The sequence below is a fragment of the Cyprinus carpio genome, chromosome B7 (assembly GCF_018340385.1).
Source record: "Cyprinus carpio isolate SPL01 chromosome B7, ASM1834038v1, whole genome shotgun sequence".
Taxonomy (NCBI): Eukaryota; Metazoa; Chordata; class Actinopteri; order Cypriniformes; family Cyprinidae; genus Cyprinus; species Cyprinus carpio.
Window position 1 is genome coordinate 7,731,438 of NC_056603.1, and position 20,231 is coordinate 7,751,668.

Genomic DNA, 20,231 nt, shown 5'->3' on the forward strand with positions numbered 1-20,231 from the left:
ACAATAAAGAAATCAACATTATAAAAAATCATATTAAAGAACATATTAAAGGCTGTGGATCCCCTCCATTTTCCATTATCTTGTTACTGATTTCTTCTGATGGATTCTGAATCCAATCCCCCCTTCTCCCGCCGGAAAAAACTCGAAGAATTATATAATGAAAAGATATATATGTGGCAGGTTTAATAGGAAAAATATAACGTAAAAAAAAAAATTTAATTTAGGAGAATCAGTGAATTGTGAACAACTTATTACCATTGTGTAAATTAAATGTAATCATGTAATCCATAAAAAAGTAACTGCAGTCTAATTATGAGTATTTTAAAAGTAGTTTACTTAATTACAAGTACTTGAGTTTTGGAATCTGATTACATAATCCAGATTACATGTAATCCGTTACTACCCAGCTCTGTATATATATATATATATATATATATATATATATATGATATATATATATATATATAAATATTATATATATAATATATATATATATATATATATTCATCAATGAAATGACTTGAGCGAACCCCTTTTCCATCAGTTGCTGCATGGATAGAATGGTTGTAGGCTTCAACTCTAGAGAAAGAGAGAGAGAGATAAATAAGAAACATTTGTTTAACATATTCAACTGATATATATATATCTGATTTAACACTTATGCACTGTTGGAGTTTTAGAGAGAGAGTCAAAAAGAATATTCATGTAACTGACATCTAATCACAAACTTCAAATGTGTAAGTACATAAGAGCAATACTCACCAACTGAATGATCTCTCTTCTTTCCTCAATTGTTTGTCAATCTTTCTATTGAATTCTTCCACTTCACTGAAATAGTTATCAGAGAACAATTACTTTTGTGATAACAGAAATATCAGTAGCAAAATGGTGCACTAGGCATTGTGCAAAAATAATTCATATTGTACTCTGACCTGAAATGATAATCTGGACCAGAAAGGAAGATTGTAAGAATATTTTGAGATAATGAAAATATCCCTAGTGCCTTTTTAAATCATCTGTCCTACAATGAGCCTAACCAAATCCATAAAATCACTTCATATTGGCCATGCAGAACATGACAGAAACTAACACATGATAACAATGGACTGTATGTGGAGTAGGCCTGCAGATTAGGCCAAATTGTAACAAGCTATTAAAACTGCCAAACGCCTCATTTATCATTGCAAAACAATGCCAAAACAACAGGTTAACACATAGTGCAACTAGGCAGTCAGTGCAAGTTTAATTATGAAAGATATTTTATACTTAAATATGGTAAAACAACGAGTATTAAGCCAGTATTCACACTAATACATTAAGTTGCAGGTAAATCTTACCAACCTTACATCAACCATGCTCTTGTCATCTGATAAGTTTAAGTTAATGTGTGCTGGCTAGATTCACTTATAATACTTCGTCATTAAAACTCAACAAGGATTTATGAAATCATGGCCACGAATTAACGTCGTAGTAATTAATAAAACTAGCTCACAAATTCTTAATTTGGTGGGAATTAATTATTATGTTTGAAGTTCTCACTATGTAAACTTCGCACCGTTTAAACGTTATAAAATATAACTTAATTAAATATCGATACTCACCGTCTGATTGCTGTCCACGTCTTCCATCTTTAATTAGTGTTGATCCAGTACGGTAGGTGGCGCTGTCACAAAAAACTAGGGTCCTAGAACTGCGGTCCTAGAACCGCGGTCCTGAAACTGCAGCCTCCGGTTGTGCAGGAATACCCTTCTCCTAGCGAGGGGGAGCTACACTACACGTAAGCTCCACCCATTTGCTCTGGAGTGTGCAGCCTTTCATCAGAAGGCCCAACTGTCTGAATGTAGTTGTCAGTGATCACTGTAGTCTTTTTACTACTGTAAAAACTTAAGGACCAGTGGTTCAACAAGATCTAGAGTTAAGAGTAGATTAAGAGTTAAGATCGTGATGATGAAGCATATGGAGTGAATTAACGTCTCATCATCACTGAAAATATTGTTCCCTTAAGTGCTCCCCCTTCAGGGTGAGTGTAGAATTCATACTTACCTGGCAGGGGAGATACCATGATCAAGAAGGTGGTTCACCCAGGGCGGGCTCAGCCATTGCACTCCGGTTGTGCTGACCCCTGCGAATTCCCCAAATGTGGGAATCTCGACTGCATAATTTCTGGTAGTGGGGGACTGCGTTCGCGCTCTCCCCTGATTTTCTGGTTAAAAATAGAATTGTAATGTATAAGGAATTATTACTAGTTTATAACAAATTTATCATGTGTGTGAACTGGTTGTGTTTTGGTTTGTTTTGTTTTGTTGTTGTAGTGGATTGGGTATGGGCTGATCGTTTCATTTGATTTGTGGTATATGTATATGAAAACATGATTTTTGATTACACTTGATCATGTGACACGAAAGAGTGGCTGCTTCAAGTCGAACACATCTAAGCGCAATCTTCAGAGGAAGCATTGAGTTGGCACGCTACAGTGTTGCCATGTCCGCGAATACATTACATATAATATTTATTTATTTATTTATTTAGTCTTTCTAAATTAAAAAAGCATTAATTGTTTAGTAAAATTATTTGACGCTACTAAAAAAAAAATGAGAACTACTGGTCTTAAGTTAACAGACAGTAGGGCCGTTTGCACCGCTTTAGTTCCAGAGCTAAATGTACTAAACTAAAGTACTGGCACAATTTTGCCAGTACCATTTAAAGGGTTGCATTCGCACCGACAGTGTGTACTAGGAAGTGATGTAAGCTGGTCAACAGGGAGGTCATTTGTGTGCGGTGTTCAACAATGTTAACAAAGAAGAACAACGTTAACAACAGGAGGATGGAGGATGCTGTGATCGGAGCTGTGTTTTTGTTGTCTCGCGAGTTTCACAATAATGGACATGTAATGTCGACATATACGTAAAGCGATTAAAGGAAAGGAGGACTAAGAATCTCCAACGACAACTGACAGTGCTACATTTGCTACAAGTGGCTGCACTTCAGCGTCCGTCCATCTATCGCTGTTCTCCATACTTGCGATATAAGTTGACAATGTTTACAGTACGTTAACATAACGTCTACTTTAGTTTGAGTGATTTGTATATTAATATTTAGGCTACACCAGGCTTATTTGTCAGTGATTTGTCATAATTATTACATGCTTACAAGGTTGGAAGTTCAACAAATCAGTCAATATACTACTGTGAATGTAGTTGTTAAAAAAAAAGAAAAGTATTTCATATCAATTTATGCATCACCTAATTTCATCGTAACAGGCCTGGCCTACAGGAAAGAACATTTGTTTAATCGAGCTAATATTGTGTTAGTCATATTATACAATGATTTTTAGCTTGTCTTTGTTGAATAATACAGAACATAAAGAGCTTTAAAAAGTTATTGCATATTAAATCGCAATCGCAATATTGGTAAAAAATTAAAATTGATTAAAATTGCAATAAGATTATTTTCCAAAATTGTTCAGCCCTACAGTGGATTGTTTAAATCAGGGGTCTCAAACTCAATTTACCTGGGGGCCGCTGGAGGTAGAGTCTGTGTCAGGCTGGGCCACATCAAGTATTCCACAAAAAAAGAGCACAACTGATCCAATCATCTCTATCTTTATTATTAACAGTTCTTCAACATTAACGTTTCTTCCAAACATGAACTGTTCCTCTGAATTTGAACATTCCTTTCTGAACGTTTTTTCATGAACATGAACGGTTCTTCGGAACATAGGCTTCTCTTGCCTACTCCTTGCTGCCAGAGACCTGGCAGCGCTTCCTCTCACACAGCTGAGACACATTTGGCTTGAGGGAGGAAACCGTTGAAACCCTCAGTATGGCTTGAAGATGCTTATCAGTAAGTCTGGACCTGTACTTTGACTTATTGAAGTTCATGGTGGAGAAGAGCTTTTCACATAGATAGGTGCTACCAAAAAGGCACATGGTCCGCTTGAACATCCTGGAGAGCTCAGGGAAGGTGGGTGGCAATTCTCTCAAAAACTGTCCAAGCTTGTCTGTGTTTCCACTCACCTCCCTGAACTTGACTTTGAGTTCAGAATTGCACTGCAGGTCAATGAGCTCCATTTGAAGTACAGGAGGAGCATCTTGCACATCAAAGGAGAAGGGGTCAGCAAAAATTTGAAAAGTGGCTCTGTGTGTCTTGAAGTCTGCAAACCTACGATCAAATTCCTCCTGTAGCTTCATAATGGCATCAGCATACTTCACCACTGAATGGTGTGCCCACATCCATGAGTGCCTTGCATGCAGGGAAATGGCAGAGGTTTGTCTGAGAGAGCTGGGCTTTCCATAACACAAGTTTTGTGGAGAATGCTCTCACATTGTCATAGGCAGCACTGACAAGCTGCCCCTGGCCTTGTAACTTCTTGTTCAGTACATTCAGTTCCTGTGTGATGTCAACAAGAAAAGCAAAGTCCATGAGCCATTTGGAATCACTTAACAGAGGAACATCCATCCCATCCTTCTCCATGAAGGCTTTCACTTCTGCACGCAACTCAAAAAACCTCTTCAAGACTCCCCTACTGAGCCAACGTACCTCTGTGAAGTAGAGCACATCCTCATATTCTGACTCTATTTCCTCCAAAAAGGCGCGGAACTGCCGGTGCTTTAAGCCCCTAGATCTGATATGGTTGATGCATTTTACAACAACAGACATCACATTGTCAAACCTCAGGCATTTGCTGCAAAGGGCCTGCTGATGGATAATGCAGTGCAGAGCAATGGCCTCCTCCACATTCTCCTCTTCCAGTTTTCTTTGAACAAGTGCCACCAGTCCATTTTTTCCTTCCTGTCATTGATGGCGCTCCATCGGTTTGTTATTCCAGCAAACCTCTTCCAGGGCAAACCGGCATCCTCAATAGCACCACACAGCAGGCGGAATATCTCCTGAGCGGTGGTCTGACCATGCATTGGAATCACAGCGAGCAACTCCTCGATCACTTCAAAATTGTCGTTAACACCACGGACATATACTGCGAGCTGCGCAGTGTCAGTGTTGTCCGTGCTCTCATCAAGAGCGACAGAGTATGCACAAAAAAATTTGGCTTTCTCACGAAGTTGAACATATATGTCTTCTGACAGGTCAGAAATGCGCTCTGCCACTGTGTTAGCTGAAAGGCTGATTTTGCTAAACTGATCATTCTTTTCTGGACAGACTTTACTTGCAGCTAGTAACAAACTCTTTTTGATGAACTCGCCTTCCTTGAACGGCTTTCCGGACTTAGCAATAATCTCACTCACCGTGTAGCTAGCTTCGACTGCTGCTTCATTCTCTTTTTTTGCTTTCTTTAATAACTCTTGTTGCCTCAATAGACATTTTTTAAGATTGGCAACCCGGTTCTTTCTCTCATCTCCCTGGTATTTTGTATACTCCTTAGCATGCCTAGTTGAGTAATGACGTCTGATGTTATATTCCTTATACACCGCAACTTTCTCTGTACATATGAGACACGTAGGGGTGCCCCTGTGCTCAACAAAAAAATATTCCGTCTCCCACTTTTTCCTGAAATTGCCTGTGCTCGTCACCAACCTTTCTCTTCACAGCACGTTTTGAGAGCGACATGACTGGAACTGGGTGATAGCATATATTTTCCGTTCACTTGGTGTCACACACGTTTCAACAAGTGATGGGTCGTTCGCGAATGAACCGGCTGGTAGGTGAACGTTGCGAGCTGGCTCGCATATCTGAAGAGCCGACTCTTTAAAAAAAAAAAAAAAAAAAAAAAAATCATCATGTAATAATGAAATAATTAATAATTTAAATTGTATTTAAAATAATATACTAATTCAAAGAACAATAATAAAAAAAATATATAGGCCTAAAGGCGCACACATTCGTTTCGACTGTCTGATCAGCCTCACATTCTGTTCCTGTCAATCCCGCGGCGTCAACCAGTTATACTGCATGAGCGAGCCAACTCACACAAAGTGTAATTTCTGAATGCAAATATCTCATAAAATAAAAATAAGGTCAGCATTGTGTGTGTGTGTGTGTGTGTGTGCTAGTTATTATACATAACTAGTGACATGCATAACATGCATGCTGGTTATAACATGGAAGAGAGAAAAAGAGGGATCAGTTTAATTTATTTTTCTTTAATATGGGTTCTATTATGTTGTTCAGATTCAGATAGTATTTGTTTTGAATGTTGTTTCTATACATTAAAAAGTTGTAATTTAAATGCAAATGTTTAATAGTATTCTTTTTTTTATAACAAATCAATGCATTTTTAAAGATATTGTGAGACATTGTGAGTATGAGTTCATTTAATAATTTAATTAGAACTGTTTTCACACCTGTCATAGTCAAAGTCATAGTTAAAACATTTATTTTTTAAAGAGCCATTTATGAGCTAAAAGAGCCGGGTCTTTTCAGCGAGCTGAGTCAAACGAGCCGGCTCACGAAAGAGCCGGAATGTCCAAGTACTTCGCGGTTGGCTTGACAACCGTTGACAACAAACGCTGCCGAAAGCTGTCACGAGATCTATGGTAGCCCATAAGTGATAACAAAATAAAACAAAAGTGCGGCGAGCGCGGCATACGCAACGACTCAGCAAAAAGGTGCGTTTCAGAATAACTCGCGGGCCGCACTAACACTAAACTTTGATGTCAAGTGGGGGGCCACAAAATATCATCCCGCGGGCCTCAAGTGGCCCGCGGGCCGCGAGTTTGAGACCCCTGGTTTAAATGAACAAGATAATGATGAAAAACAAAAATCCAAAGGAGTATGGAGTGGAGCATCTAGTTCGCGCGAATGACGCGAATTGAGCGAATGTGCTTTCCACATTTTTAGAGGTTTTTCGCGAATTCGCGTCTGATGCCCGAGTTGAAAAATTTGAACTTTGGCGTCAATTCGCGCCACGTTAACCTATCAGGAGCCTGCTCAGGAGTCACTCATTCAACATGAAGGAACGACTGATATTGTCAGTGAGCAGTCACCCAGCGCTATATGACACAAGTTCATATTTCTATAGAGACAGGAATAAAAAGGAAGAGTGTGTTGTAAATACACATTTAACTTTTGAGTCACGTACATGTTTATCGACCCGCGGCCTTCCCGACGTTTTTACAATTATTTTCCCCCTAATAAAGCTACTTTTTGCTAACAAGATAATGCGTTTATTCAGAGGACGTGTGCAGGAAAAAGTGGAAAAGCCTTGAATGCTCGATCAACATCAGCCATCTTGCAAACAGACAACTTGCTTTCTACGCACGTCTATTTCGCTCTAGACGCGCGAATGCATTCAAAATGTTCAAGCGGCAAACTAGACGCGAATTTGACGCTCTATTCGTGTTTGGTGTGAACGCAGCATTAAAGGTCTTTAACGTTGTGTTTCGTGCCTTTGCTTTTAAGTTCCGAAACTAAAGCCTATATGGCTTTACCCTTCATCATATCTGTTTGCGCTGCGTGTTTCAAAGCCAAGCGTGCACTTTTTTTCACGCGATCAGCTCATGATCCGGTGTTTGCTGCGGCTCCTTTCTAAATTACTAAATAAGTACTAAATTATTACTATATTACTACACTATATAGTAGTAAAACACATGTGAAAAATAGCCTACTTTTTGATCAGTTCATCAAGAAAATTCAGGAAATAATAGATATTGAATGGATGTTTGAACTTATTTGCAAGATTTTAATATTGAACTCTCAAAGTACCCTAGATAGATGAATTTAAAATGTACAAAATTTTCTTCCGGGGGGCATGCCCCCAGACCCTGCTAGATGAATCAATGTCCACCCACCACAGTCTCACAAAATCCTGTGGGAAACACTGAACTTGCTTCATTTGTTCATGATAGGGCTGGGCGATATATCGCATGCGATTGTCACGCGCATTTCGTCAGTATAGCCGGTTCCCTGATTACTGCTAAATCGCCATCACCTGCTTTCAAAATGCGCGTGACAATTGCATGCGACATGTCACCCAGACCTAGCTGTTAATATTTTTTCATAAGGTTCTTACTTTGATCATATTAGGGAAGCGTGAAATTACTAATTTGGCTGTCGTTTAAATGGAAGTTTTGTATCCGACTAGTCTAAAAGCAAGAAACCCCCCAAAAATGGTAAAAAAAACCCGTTGTGCGTGTATATAATAGCCTACATTTGAAATAATTAATCTATGAATCACACTGACAAATCCCTCAATGAATTCTGCTAAAAATAGGTCACAATTATGCCTCGCGTTATTTAATTTTAGGCGGTCGTTTAAAAAAAAATAAAAATAAATAGAAGAGAACACACTCAACGTCAGCCAATGCTTGCTTATTTAAAATTAGCTGGGGAAATGCAGAACAATGAAAAATCAATTAATAGCCTGAATTCTTCATCTTCATATAACTTTATCTTCACAGAATTCTTGCTTATTTAATTTTTTATGGGGATATTAAAACACAAGACAAATTCTTCATATTTATTAGTTTGGGATATTTTTTATAAAAAAGAAAAAAACAACATACTTCGTCATGTAGGCTATATCATCTAAAAACAAAACGAACAACTTATGCGCAAAATTGGAATATCACATAAAACATTTCCATCCAACACATCAAAGAGAACAAAATCGTCACTTCCTGTTAACCTGGCACTAAATATCAGTATGAAAACTTGGAGAACTGAATAAAATAATTTTCATATTATAAATTACTTAACACAATAAATGATGTCATTGCCTTCAGATGCATGCTGCTGTTTGGAAACACAGTCGTGTAAGACCTTATACAGAAATACTTAGATGACAGACTTTGTTCAGGCATTTCAGAATGACCATAACAACATTTCAGATGCTGTGGAATGAGATCAGTCCGCTGCTAGTCAAGTATACCGCCTCATAGCGCAAAGTCATATATTTTTGCGCTTAGAGGAATTTATTCGCAAAATGCATTTCCATCTCCCATTATTCGCACATGTCAAAAACCACCTCAAGTGAGCGTAAAAACTTTTTTGCGAATTTAAGGGATTTTTATTTGAAATCTGGCCTTTCCATCACTCGTTTCTCATTCGATAGACTTCAAAATGCGCATTAAAACAGGGTGATGGAAACATATTCTTGCACTTGAAAAAACAGACATAACGAAAAGCAAGCCAAGAGAATTTCGTAAAGCGCCTGGACATCACGCAGCACCACCGAAGTGGGTCTTCGAGGAATAGACGGCGCGGATGGGATCGCAGCGGCGGCGGGCTGTAGAGAATGACATTAGCTGGCTTTGGCTAGTCTCTAAGCTAGACGGCTACGTGCCTGTAATGAATATGATTATGTATCGCTCCAGTAGCGTTATAGTAAGCCAATGTGACATTACACAGTTCACACAAAACTTTTCAGTTTCCTTCTAATTAAAAATAATCCCACACCTTGCTCGTCTTTTTGCGTGGTCACTTTTGAGCTTGACACAACTGACAAGAAAAAAACTCATGCGAGGCATAAGGTAAAAATGTAGTTTACGTCCCGAAACACTTGTAAAAATAATGTATTATTTTCAAATCTTTTATTTTAACTTATTTAAAATGTTTTAAATGTAACAATGGGAATTTGGTAGTAACATAAAATGATGGTAATTTGAATGATAATAAGGTTTTTTTTTTTGTGTGTGTAATCAACTATTGTTTTCAGTGTGGACTAGTAGGAGCTGTACCGTTTAGTCGACTAGACCCGCACATCCCTAGATCATATATGGTCATATTTTTAAAATGCAGTGTGCCCCCAGTTCTTCTGTCTTTATCTCCACTCATTGTTCTTTAGTGTCTGTAGTGAGTGTGATTTGTAGGATTGTCGTTGTTGTGCTTTGACCCCTCCCCTCCTCATACTGACTCCTCCCCTCATTTTATCCCCTCCCTTTACCCTCCCATTTTATCATGGCTTTGTCTGCCTGTTTCTTGAAACTTTTTCAAGTCTAAGGTGTGAACGACCGGTGCTCAAGTAAGGGGGGTTTCATGACCCTTTAAGCCTTACCTTACCTGAGCTATGTTAACAATTGCATTCTGCACAAGAACATTTAGAGTTAAAAAATTAATAAATAAAAGCTTACCATCATCATATTTGCTGTATCAAAGAATGTGGTTCCTGCTGTTGACCATTTGTGGGCATCGCTTCTCGGCCTTTTGGCTAAGATCAAGTGTAGTATCTGTTCTTATCAGTTTAATATCTGATACGTGCCCTACCCGGGCACCATATATTAAATTGATTTTTGGAAAAAGGAGATGGAATAGGGGCTTGCTCCGTCCACTCCACGCATCGACCCGGTATTGCAGTACCTCCGGGAACGGTGCACCCCCTAAAATGGTTAACAAAAGAATTTAAAAAAGTGTGATAGTAATAAATGTGTAAAGAAATAGTTTTTATTTTAGTTGGTTGAGTGAAAAATTGTTGAAGTAGTGATGCTGGCCACTATTTATTTAATTATTTAATTATTTTTCATCTTTATATGTTTGTCAGCAGGCAAGAAAATAGGGATTATTCATTCATAAACATTTTGTCTGAGTGTATGTGTGCACAAAAGCAATGGGTAAAAAAAATTCTGGTTAGTCTAGTTTGCTCCTGCTGGCGAGATGGTCCTCACTGCAGAACACCAGATCCATCTCCTCCCACCTTACATATTCCTAAACCTACCCGTCTCCACCCCCTGATCCCTAAACCCACCCGCCGCCACCCCTTAACCTACCCATCTCCACCCCTAAACCTTCCCATCTCCACCCCCCAGATGAGGATCCAACCACGCCCCCTGGATCTTGTGTTCTGCAGTGAGGGGCTACTGCTGCTGGTAGGTGCTGTGATTACTCCATTTTGTGAGCAAAACCCTTTTTGTTTGTTTGTTTGTTTGTTTGTTTGTTTGTTTTTTAACATTTATGGCTATTAAAAATTAAACACCTTTTAATGGTGGTTTACTAAAAATTTTAATTGTTCAGTTTGGGTACCAGATAGTTTAAACAAACTTGACAAAACATTTTTTTATTTCTGATAATCCACTGTTAGATTTTTGCTGTATTTGGCTGAGCAATAGTTTGGGTGGATTGCTAATGTACTAGATTTTCATTAATGCATAAAATAAGTAAGCTTGACCAAAGTTCTTATGGGGAGAAGAATATATTAAAGGTAGCAGTTCTTCAGCAGTGATTTTAGCATATATTTTCCTTCAAACAATCTTAACCCAGTGTACTGTCTGTGAGACTAGAACTTTATACCAGGTAAAAAAAAATGCGCTATAAACAATACAATAACACCCCGTGGAGAGCCAATACACCTCATGATGACCTGATAGGACCTCTCCCATGGACCTCATGCTGATCTAATGGGCTAATTTTAGTTGTTAGAGGTTTTTGTTGATTGCATCTGAGGCACAGTCACAATGTAAATGCATCTGACTGAAGATACACATAAACAATCACTACCCTTACAGAAAAAAAATTAAGAAATGCTTCAGTACCCAGTACAGTCTTAATGAAATCATCTTTCACACTGCACGTTGGACTCGGAAAATTGCCTTCTGTGTGGACACAAACATGTCCCGGGATTGATTCCGGGATTGACCCCGGGTTGGGGACCTAGTAACATTGCTGGGTTCAGTCCCGGAACGAGCGCTGTGTGAACAAAAGCCAGAACCAATGCTGTAGAGGGTGTGTCGTAGTGATGACGCACGCTATCACGTGACTCTTTTAGCGTGTTTTGAAGGCAGATCAACGTTCACGACTAAACAAATATGTGCAAACTGTAACGAAGCAGAGATCAGTTAGTTCCTCACTAATCCGCGCTGAAGCTGAGATCGTTCGCCAGCTTCAGTGTAAGTTAACGTTCCTAGCGTTTTCGACTCGTACATTACACGTCACATCCTGATATCACGTGTCTTCACGGGACCTTTACGGGCTGTGTGTGAAAGCACACACATATTCCAGGTAATCACTGGCCGTGTGAAAGGGGCAAAATCTAGCGACCCGGGAACAATTGCCAGGACACATTACCCGTGTATTTTACGGAATCGCAGTGTGAAAGGGGCTAGAGTCAGTGTTGTCATGACATTTATTTAATGCATATTTTGAACTGTATTTGAGGGAACCCCATCAGTTCAGTGCACTTTTTTGTCATTCTAGTTGTATAATATTCCTGTTAAATTCTGAAAAAATTGTCAATGAGCAGAAGAAATTAGAGTTTGGAGCATCATTTTGTCTGATTGGTAGTTCAGTCGATCTTCTGCGTGTGGCCAAACAGTGTTACTAACTGCAGAGTCAAATGAATTCCATCTCCACATCTCTGGGCATCTAATGGGGTGGAAGGATAGAGTTGTGGGTAGGGTGAGGTTGAGGCTGGATATTCTACCTCTACCCATTAGGCACAAATTATATATATATATATATTTGCACAAATTTATATCTGACAGGGTTCCCACGCTTCTTGAAAGTACTTGAAAGTACTTGAATTTCAGAAACATGGATTCAAGGCCTGGAAAGTACTTGAAAACTAACATAGGTCCTTGAAAGTGCTTAAATTAAATTTGAAATCAGTTTTGTTTATGCTGATATTTTTAAAATTGTCCGATATGTGCTTCTGTCAAAAACAGAAACAGAAACGGGGGGGGGGGGGGGGGGGGGGGGGGGGTTATCTGTTTGATCTCTGACGCGATCGCGCGCAGCAGCGCAAAGTTGATTCTGTGTGCTTGATCTTATATTATTGATCTATATATATATATATATATATATATATATATATATATATATATATTTAATATATATATATATTGTTGATTTAAGTAGCAAATGAGAATAGCTAAAATCAATGCATATATTTTGAGACAAAGGTCTTCTTTATGATTTTTGATTATGATAATTAAAGCAACGCTTTTTAAATGAAAGAATATGTAAATGTATGGTATTTGGGGTAAAAAGCGCCCCCGCTGTAGCGTGATTAACATGATAATTAATAGACTGCTGACTTTTTCATTTGTTGACATGATATTCAGATGCTAAATACCATATTATGTTGGGTGTCCTTCTTGGAGATAATCACCATGTTTAGAATGAAACCATCATATTTAAAAACATGATATTAATAATGTTTAAGCGCCGCGCGCTTCACATTGATGTTTATATATCTATAGCGCGTGGGCGTAGTGATGCGCGGGTTACCCGCGGGTCGGGTTGGGGCGGGTAAAGAAATTGTAACTTTATTTGCGGGGCGTGTTGGGGCGGGTCATTAAAAACAAAACAACAACAACAAAAAACATATTGTCGTGTTGGGCGATATGGTAATTTTTCAAATCAGATCAGATCGACGATACACGATATTATCGTGCATGGGTGGAGCAAGAGAGAGACTTTTTGTTCTTGACATAGCATAACTATTTGGTGTTTTAAACCGCGCAGGTGCCCGAGAGAGAGGAATAAATCATAATCAAATAATCACCAATAATCAAAAAAAATAAAAAAATACTTTCAAACATACTGATAAACTAACGTTAAATATAAAAATACTGTATTTAAAACGGCTAGTTCATATGTAGTCGGACGCAACTGTCATATCGCGCGTCCTGTGACAAATTTGCCGCATCTGCGCATGGAAGTTATCAGTCTAAATGTTCTGCAAAGTCAGTCAACGGTAAAAATCAATAGTATATTTCATTTGAAGTCCAACAGTTTAACACTAATATTGGACATAAAAAAACACGTTAAATATAAAGTAGGCTATTCAAAACAGGTAAGTTCATATATTTGAAGGTAGTGTTGAATTGAACTGATGCATCAGTCATACAGCGCTCTGGACCGCGCGCCTCATGACGAGCTCGACGCACCGCCACAGAAACAAGAATGAGATGCATTCTAACATAACTGTGGCATTAAACTCAGTTAGTGGGGGCTCGTTTAAAATATTACACATATATAGGCCGTTCAGATTACTTGTTAAAGTGCAATGAAAAACCTTATATCTGCAGACGATGTACAGACTTCACCGGCTACATGTGCTAATCCTCGTGTGTGTGTGTGTGTGTGAGAAATGCGGTGCTGAAGTGAAATAGCTGGGCAGTTTGATAGCTGAATCATAATAGGCTGCCTCATAACCTGCGGGTCGGGTTGGGGCGGGTAAGGAAATGTTACTTTATTTGCGGGGATGGGTTGGGGCGGGCCAAATAATTTCATAAAAGCGGGACCCGCGGGTTTGAGAAAAAACCCCGACCCGCGCATCAGTATTGGGCGTGGTCGCATAGAGTTAGTGAAGGGAGACGTAAAAGACTGGACATTGCGTTGGTTTCATATGGATTACTTTATTACTTAATATTTGTTGTCGATAAGACTTGCTTAGTTTAAAAGTAGACATGTCAAGATTTCTATAGAAATATCTCTCATATCTCTTTGTAGAGTATTTGTTAAGTTTCAGTTCATTTTAATAACGTATTTCTAAATGAAGATCACGCAGATAAAGGCTGCAGACAGCGCACTCTGTTTGTTTTCTTTATTTTATAAATGCCCAAAGTTTTCTTATTATGTGTGTATACAAATAAAAGTAGACCCTTTACAGATTCTATTGATGTATTGCTCTTACCTGTACGATTAAAAAACTGAAAGTGTAATTTAAGTTATTTTCGGCGATATGCCTCACAACGCCTATATGCAGACTGAATAAAAAATAATTTATATTTTTCAAAATGTGCAGAAAATAGTACAAACTCTGCGAAAGTGAATGTTTTGAAGTATTAACTTAAACATTATTAAAAAAAAAACAAACAAAAAAAACAACAACATTATTTTAGCTTAAGGTATTGTATCTATGGTCCTCTGTGGGCCTTTTACCCCGTGCTGGGGCGCCTCTTCCCCCGTGTTGGGTAAAAGGCCCCTCTTGCCACCTCATACATTTATAGGATTTTTAAACAAAACAAATAACTTGAATTGTTTATTTTCACACAAAATCAGTTGCTCCGTTAATAGTCAATACAAATATATTTTTGTATTTATTATTTTGTATGTATTATTTTGAAATATAACATATTTTAGGCGCAGTGAATAGCACAGTTTTCCTTAAGGTGTTCCTTTAGCCCCGTTGTACCCTACCTCCCGCGTTCCTGCAATGTGTGTGCTGCTCCAGTATATGGCATATAATTTTCGCACATCAGTGAGCCGCTATCAATATGCGGGGTATTTAAATAGGCATATCTCGCGGTAGCGGGGGTTTTACCCTAACCGGAGATTTGCGTCCCGCGGGAACCCAATCCCAAAGTCTAGCGCATTAACCTATGGAGAAGCAGTGCTAATTAGGCTATCAGTCTCAGTGCTGGGAAAGTGCAAATTCAATGGGATTTACAATAAAAAGAGATTTACAAAATAATTTTAATGTTATCACAACATTTAGCAGCTTTTTATTAAATAAAAAATTGAGACATTCTTAATTTAAAAACTCTTACATTTTGTACAAGAACTACAGCAAAAACCAGTGTAATGCATTTTTTATCAATATTTCAGAAACTGCATTTGAATATTAGCAGTGTTGAATTTAATGGATTTCAAGTCCTTTAAAACACGACTGTCTAAAACGGTTGAAATTTATAAAACCTACACATTCAAAACATCATTATTACTCTGACATTTCTTTATGTAAATACTAAGTGTAAGTGAAATGGTAAGAACAGTAAGGACTTTCATGAAGTTATGTGCTGGGGGTGTGAATTTCAAAGGTGCTTTATTTAATAAAATGGTACTTTAAAAAGTCCTTGAAAGTCCTTGAATCTGGTGTTCATGAAAGAGTGGGAACCCTGATCTGATGAAAGGCTGCTCACTGCAGAGCAAATGGGTGGAGTTTACGTGTAGCTCCTCCTCGCTAGACGTCTAGCTAGGGGGAGCTACACGTAAGCTCCACCCATTTGCTCTGCAGTGAGCAGCCTTTCATCAGAAGGCCCAACTGTCTGAATGTAGTTGTCAATTATCACTGTAGTCTTTGTACTACTGTTAAAACTTAAGGACCAGTGGTTCAACAAGATCTAGAGTTTAGAGTTGAGAGTTAAGATTGTGATGATGAACCATATGAAGTGAAGTAACGTCTCATCATCACTGAAAATATAGTTCCCTTAAGTGCTCCCCCTTCAGGGTGAGTGTAGAATTCATACTTACCTGGCAGGGGAGATACCATGATCAAGAAGGTGGTTCACCCAGGGCGAGGCTCAGCCATTGCACTCCGGTTGTGCTGACCCCTGCGAATTCCCCAAATGTGGGAATCTCGACTGCATAATTTCTGGTAGTGGGGGACTGCGTTCGCGCTCTCCCCTGATTTTCTGGTTAAAAATAGAATTGTAATGTATAAGGAATTATTACTAGTTTATAACAAATTTATCATGTGTGTGAACAAGTTGTGGATTATTATGTTTGATTGTGATAATACAGTGGATAAGGGCTGAACGATTCATTGCATTTGCGATGTCGCGATATGAAAAAACATGATTTTTCAGTCACAGGGCTGCGATTACACTCAATCACGTGACACAAAAGAGAGTAAAGAGGTGTGTTTGACTGGACTTGCAGATCGATCAGTGTCAAGAAGTTAGTTTTAGATAGATAAATTTAACTTTAAAATCTACAAAATTTTGTTCCAGACCCTGCTAGATAAATCAAGGTCCACCCACCACAGTCTCACAAAATCCTGTGGGAAACACTGAACTTGCTTCATTTGTTCATGATAGCTGTAAATATTGTTTGTTAAGGTTCTTACTTTGATGATATATGGTCATATTTTTAAAATGCAGTGTGCCCCAATTCTTCTGTCTTTATCTCCGCTCATTGTTCTTTAGTGTCTGTAGTGAGTGTGATTGTAGGACTTTTGAGTTATGTTTTGACCCCTCCCCACTCATACTGTCTCCTCCCCTCATCCCACCCTTTACCCTCCCATTTTATCATGGCTTTGTCCGCCCATTTCTTGAACCTTTATCAAGTCTAAGGTGTGAACGACTGGTGCTCAAGTAAGGGGGGTTTCATGACCCTTTAAGCCTTACCTTACCTGAGCTATGCTAACAGTTGCATTCTGAACAAGAACTATTAGAGGAAAAAAAATAACTAAAAATCTTACCATCATCATATTTGCTGTATCAAAGAATGTGGTTCCTGCTGTTGACCATTTGTGGGCATCGCTTCTCGGCCTTTTGGCTAAGATCAAGTGTAGTATCTGTTCTTATCAGTTTAATATCTGATACGTGCCCTACCCGGGCACCATATATTAAATTGATTTTTGGAAAAAGGAGATGGAATAGGGGCTTGCTCCGTCCACTCCACGCATCGACCCGGTATTGCAGTATCTCCGGGAAAACGGTGCACCCCCTAAAATGGTTAACAAAAGAATTTAAAAAAGTGTGATAGTAATAAATGTGTAAAGAAATAGTTTTTATTTTAGTTGGTTGAGTGAAAAATTGTTGAAGTAGTGATGCTGGCCACTATTTATTTAATTATTTAATTATTTTTCATCTTTATATGTTTGTCAGCAGGCAAGAAAATAGGGATTATTCATTCATAAACATTTTGTCTGAGTGTATGTGTGCACAAAAGCAACGGGTAAAAAATTTCTGGTTAGTCTAGTTTGCTCCTGCTGGCGAGATGGTCCTCACTGCAGAACACCAGATCCATCTCCTCCCACCTTACATATTCCTAAACCTACCCGTCTCCACCCCCTGATCCCTAAACCCACCCGCCGCCACCCCTTAACCTACCCATCTCCACCCCTAAACCTTCCCATCTCCACCCCCCAGATGAGGATCCAACCACGCCCCCTGGATCTTGTGTTCTGCAGTGAGGGGCTACTGCTGCTGGTAGGTGCTGTGATTACTCCATTTTGTGAGCAAAACCCTTTTTGTTTGTTTGTTTGTTTGTTTGTTTGTTTTTTAACATTTATGGCTATTAAAAATTAAACACCTGTAACAGTGGTTTACTCAATTTTAATTGTTCAGTTTGGGTACCAGGTAGTTTAAACAAACTAACAAAACATTTTTTATTTCTGATAAACCACTGTTAGATTTTACTGTATTTGGCTGAGCAATAGTTTGGGTGGCTCGCTAATGTACTAGATTTCTTTAATGCATAAAATAAGTAAGCTTGACCAAAGTTCTTATGGGGAGAAGAATATATTAAAGGTAGCAGTTCTTCAGCAGTGATTTTAGCATATATTTTCCTTCAAACAATCTTAACCCAGTGTACTGTCTGTGAGACTAGAACTTTATACCAGGTAAAAAATGCGCTATAAACAATACAATAACACCCCGTGGAGAGCCAATACACCTCATGATGACCTGATAGGACCTCTCCCATGGACCTCATGCTGATCTAATGGGCTAATTTTAGTTGTTAGAGGTTTTTGTTGATTGCATCTGAGGCAGAGTCACAATGTAAATGCATCTGACTGAAGATACGCATAAACAATCACTACCCTTACAGAAAAAAAATTAAGAAATGCTTCAGTACCCAGTACAGTCTTAATGAAATCATCTTTCACACTGCACGTTGGACTCGGAAAATTGCCTTCTGTGTGGACACAAACATGTCCCGGGATTGATTCCGGGATTGACCCCGGGTTGGGGACCTAGTAACATTGCCGGGTTCAGTCCCGGAACGAGCGCTGTGTGAACAAAAGCCAGAACCAATGCTGTAAAGGGTGTGTCGTAGTGATGACGCACGCTATCGCGCGACTCTTTTAGCGTGTTTTGAAGGCAGATCAACGTTCGCGACTAAACAAATATGTGCAAACTGTAACGAAGCAGAGATCAGTTAGTTCCTCACTAATCCGTGCTGAAGCTGAGATCGTTCGCCAGCTTCAGTGTAAGTTAACGTTCCTAGCGTTTTTGACTCGTACATTACACGTCACATCCTGATATCACGTGTCTTCACGGGACCTTTACGGGTTGTGTGTGAAAGCACACACATATTCCAGGTAATCACTGGCCGTGTGAAAGGGGCAAAATCTAGAGACCCGGGAACAATTGCCAGGACACATTACCCGTGTATTTTAGAGGAATCGCAGTGTGAAAGGGGCTAGGGTGAGGGTGTGGGTGGATATTACCTCCACCCATATGCACCATTTTGAACTGTATCGAGGCTCTATATTTGCTGCTCCTCGCTGGACGTCTAGCGAGGGGAAGCTACACTACACGTAAGCTCCACCCATTTGCTCTGCAGAGAGCAGCCTTTCATCAGAGGGCCCAACTGTCTGAATGTAGTTGTCAGTGATCACTGTAGTCTTTGTACTACTGTTAAAACTTAAGGACCAGTGGTTCAACAAGATCTAGAGTTAAGAGTAGATTAGGAGTTTAGATCATGATGATGAAACCTATAAAGTGAAGTAACGTCTCATCATCACTGAAAATATAGTTCCCTTAAGTGCTCCCCCTTCAGGGTGAGTGTAGAACTCATACTTACCTGGCAGTGGAGATACCATGATCAAGAAGGTGGTTCACCCAGGGCGAGGCTCAGCCATTGCACTCCGGTTGTGCTGACCCCTGCGAATTCCCCAAATGTGGGAATCTCGACTGCATAATTTCTGGTAGTGGGGGACTGCGTTCGCGCTCTCCCCTGATTTTCTGGTTAAAAATAGAGCTCTTATGTACACAGTTTATAATGAATTATTACTATTATAAAAGGACCACCAATTTAGTCATGAGTGAATCTAAATGAGAGGCCAAAACTTTGGCAAATAGTTTCACATCATAGTTTAGAAGAGACAAAGGTCTATAATTTCCGCACTGAGTCAAATCTTTATTAGGCTTAAGGAAACAAAGTAATGTCTTTGGCCACGTCTTTGGACGTGGATGATTTAGAACTTTCGCAGTAGCTCTTTTTTCGGTACTTTTTGTGTGCTTGAGTGGGTTGGCCACACATTGCACAGATGTACACTTTTACAGGGGCTGGATGTCCCATGCCACTGCGCTCTGCTTTCTTTCTCTTGTAGAACAGAGATCTTGATGGTGGAGGAATGGATGCCTGCGGCAGGGAAATGGCGGGAGGTCCTGTTAGGGGCGCACCCATCAGCTGAGTTGGCGTGGACGTGCGCATGGTCTGGACTGGTGCAGGTAACAGCGGAGTGGGAGGAGCGGGGGGGCAGAGATAAGAGATGTGGGAGTCTGGGTTTAAGCTTTCTGGTCCCTGCCAAAGATGCAGTGGCCTGATACTGCACTGTAGGTCGGCTGGTGTGTGGTCTTTCGTCAGGGAGCTCGATAGCTGGGGGCTGGCTGGTGCTAGAAACACTCTGATGACGACGGAGGACAGCCAGACCTTGATCCGTCACA

General features: G+C 39.4%; 5 non-coding genes across 5 annotated transcripts; all 5 read left to right on the plus strand.

Moving 5' to 3' along the window:
* Window positions 1–2,035: 2,035 nt before the first annotated feature.
* On the plus strand, window positions 2,036–2,198 carry LOC122138085. Its single transcript, XR_006155297.1, has one exon. It is a non-coding gene; the product is annotated as a U1 spliceosomal RNA (small nuclear RNA).
* Window positions 2,199–10,082: 7,884 nt separating this feature from the next.
* Window positions 10,083–10,273, plus strand: LOC122138087. Its single transcript, XR_006155299.1, has one exon. It is a non-coding gene; the product is annotated as a U2 spliceosomal RNA (small nuclear RNA).
* Window positions 10,274–16,075: 5,802 nt separating this feature from the next.
* On the plus strand, window positions 16,076–16,239 carry LOC122138083. Its single transcript, XR_006155295.1, has one exon. It is a non-coding gene; the product is annotated as a U1 spliceosomal RNA (small nuclear RNA).
* Window positions 16,240–17,089: 850 nt separating this feature from the next.
* LOC122138088 lies at window positions 17,090–17,282 on the plus strand. The gene has a single exon (XR_006155300.1). It is a non-coding gene; the product is annotated as a U2 spliceosomal RNA (small nuclear RNA).
* Window positions 17,283–19,357: 2,075 nt separating this feature from the next.
* On the plus strand, window positions 19,358–19,521 carry LOC122138084. The gene has a single exon (XR_006155296.1). It is a non-coding gene; the product is annotated as a U1 spliceosomal RNA (small nuclear RNA).
* The last annotated feature ends 710 nt before the right edge of the window (window positions 19,522–20,231 follow it).